Source organism: Syngnathoides biaculeatus, chromosome 20, assembly GCF_019802595.1.
Source record: "Syngnathoides biaculeatus isolate LvHL_M chromosome 20, ASM1980259v1, whole genome shotgun sequence".
Classification (NCBI taxonomy): Eukaryota; Metazoa; Chordata; class Actinopteri; order Syngnathiformes; family Syngnathidae; genus Syngnathoides; species Syngnathoides biaculeatus.
In genome coordinates this window covers 2,564,655-2,567,968 of record NC_084659.1, presented here as the reverse complement: position 1 = coordinate 2,567,968, position 3,314 = coordinate 2,564,655, and positions in this window count along the sequence as shown.

The following is a 3,314-nucleotide window of genomic DNA, read 5'->3' as shown; positions in this document are numbered from 1 at the left end:
TTTGCCAAAAGACGTGATTCTTAAAAATAGAAAAGTCACAAGGAACCAGAGCTATTTTATATTTAGATGGGTTCATCCAGGACTAGCCATTATCATTAAAGCCCAAGTGTCATCCCTATAAACATTCTAAAATGGATATTGTAATGAAAAATACATATAACATTATTCACTTCAATGTCCATATGAAAAAATAAATGTGAGCGGAGAGCGTGTCATCCATGCGCAAAGTTGCACAACTGTCATTCTACGATATCCAAGTGGTCACCATCACCCAGACATTCGCCAAAGAAAACACGCGGTGCACCCTAACTATTGGAGACGAACACATCCCTTCTGACACGGAAGCTCTTTTCGAAAAGGACAACACCACACAACCGAGTGAAGTTACTGGGGCGATATTATAATATTGTTTCGAGCCCTCAGGGCAATATTACACTATTGTTTTGAGCCATATTCAGAAGATATGCGATCACGGCCAAACTGCATCCCCGTCCGATCCATTTCCGCGGTGGAGATGAGCCATCGCCGCTCATCGCAGCCGGCCGGTGTGGCTTATGATGGAGCCGAGCCGTACTGCTTTAGGGGAGTGTTCATAGACACCGCAGTACGATGAACAACACAGTCAGCCGGGGGGCTTTACTGCGTGCACGCGGCTGAGTGACACATTCTCGGCTGGGTTCTTCAGACCCGCCCCTGTTCGCAAAGCCTGACACACAGCCAGTGTGGCTGATTTTCGGCACCGTCGTGGCATATAATGGAGCCGAGGCGTGTTGCTTCTAGAGGGTTGTTCACAGCCACCGCAATACCCGATGAACACTGAGCCGGGGTGCATTACTGCGCGCACGAGGCTGAGTGAGACATTGTTGGCTGGGTTCTTCAGATTGGTCGCCGTCTGCGTAGTAGCCCGACGCCGTCTGACGCGCACATCGACATATTTCATACGCGGATCTTTTGTCACGCTATGAGAGACCGATTACGTGTTCTGCCCCAAACTATTATTTTTTTTTGTAGCTGAATACACACCTGCCTGTGATTTGGAACCCACAAAGCTCTTGTCCTCTGCAATCCATTTTTCACAACAAACCGGGACTCTTTCAAACTTATGAAGGGTAATTCCATTCTCCCGAGTGTTCAAGCAATATCCAGCAATGCAATGAGCCTGCATTTTGGCTAAGACGAAGGAACAAAGACCTTCCTTCCCAGAGGTAAAACTAATGGAAACAAACGAGTCCGCTTGGGGGCGCCGCTGTCCTTTACGTCACTTCCTGGTTCTTCTCGAACACAAATCCCTCGAGAGGATTTTCATGGCGGGAGTTACAAAAAGTAAATAAATATAAATGTATATGTCAAAATCATGTATTGTGGTGAAAAAACGCATGGACCCATATTGGCTGACCATTTTTCATGAATAACATACTAAAAATCATCAATTTCATGACACTTCACCTTTAATGTCAACTCACAGCTCTGTCCGGACAGCTAGGCATGCAGGGCACAAAAGTAATCTTGCCGCCTCTGGGACACGTGGTCTCAACCAGGGCAGGAGGCAGGGTACACCCTGAATTGGTTACAGAAAATATATATAAACATTAATAAAATATATATAAACATTTGGTGGAAAATATTACCATTTTTGAGAGAAAAAAAACAAAAAAAATTACATTGTTTTAAGATTCACATTTTTCTGTTTAGAAAAATGACTGGTAATGGATGTATGTTTCAAGACAAAAAAAAAAACCTTCAAGAAAAGTATTTTTCCAAAATATTTTGAAGAAAGTAGATAGTAGTATTTTATTAGAATAATTTTATACATGGGCGGCACGGTGGATCAGCTGGTAAACAGTTCTGAGGTCCCACATTCAATCCCAGACACCCCTGTGTGGAGTTTGCATGTTCTCCCTGTACCTGCGTGGGATTCCTCAGGGGACTTCGGTTTCCTCCCACATCCCAAAAACATGCAACATTAATTGGACACTCTAAATTGCCCCTAGATGTGATTGTGACTGTTTGTCTATGTGTGACCTGCAATTGGCTGGCACCCAATTCAAGGTGTACCCTGCCTCCTGCCCGTTGAGAGCTGGGATAGGGTCCAGCACTCCTCGTGACCCTTGTGAGCATAAGCAGTGAAGAAAATAGATGGATGGATAATTTTATACAAGAGAAAAAATGTATTTTTACCCACTCAAGCACAAAAAGAACATGCAAACTCCATACAGGTAAATTGCCCGTAGGTGTGGATATGAGTGTTACTGGTTGTTTGTTTATTTGTGCCCCGCGATTGGCTGGCCAACAGTTCAGGGTGGACCCCACCTCTTGGCTAGAGATAGCTGGGAGAGCGCTCTCTCAACTGAACGAGTTCAGCTTTGGTTCCTGAGAATCATTGCATTGTTGCAAATCATTCAAAGGGTCTATACATAACCCCAAAACACAACCAGGTGTCTAATAGGTGCAAAAGAAGCACATCATTCTATACTATATGTTTGAACCAGGGACCTTTAGATCTTCAGTCTAATACTCTCCCAATGGAGTTACTTCATCTTTACATTTTGCGAACCATTGCCTGGTTGCAACTCATTCAAAGAACTTAAAAAGCCAAAGATCATTGGACATGACCAGAGATGAAATAAGAAAAGGAAATCTGCCAAAACTTTCCAGCATAGGGCAAGGTATTATGTGCAATCAAAACAAAATGAGGAGATCTGCTGTAGCTCAGGACCCTCAGATCTTCAGTCTTACATTTGCCTGGTTGCCCTAAACCTCTTTAAAAGAACCTATTCATATACCACAAAACACAAACAGAGGTTTAATAAGCGGCAGAAAAGGACATAGCTCTGTATTACATGCTGAAACCAGGGACCTTTAGAACTTCAGTCGAGCATGTGGCAGCCACCAGCTACACGGCGAACATTTGGGGTAGTTTACACAACACTGTGATCGTGGTTAGCACACTGCATTGTTGCCACAGCAACCCTTCTTCAAGTCTGTGTCTCAGCAGGAACAAAGCTCCCAAGTGGCCTTTTTTAATGCTGCTTAGACGGTTTTGTGGGACAATGAAAATTGACCAGATGGGTTTGCAGATTTGTTGGGCTAGTGGCACAATGGATAATGCGTCTGACATTGTTTTATTGAAAGGATCGTTGCTGCGCTCAAGAGACACAGACGACACTCAACAAAAGACCAACGTTCCCAAATGCTATTTACCCTAAATAACTGGCATATTTATTTCGACCAAATGCAAGTTCTCAAAATACAGTTGACATTGCGTGAAATCATCATATGAGCCTCTTACCTATGCCGAGAAGGTGGAGAGGCAA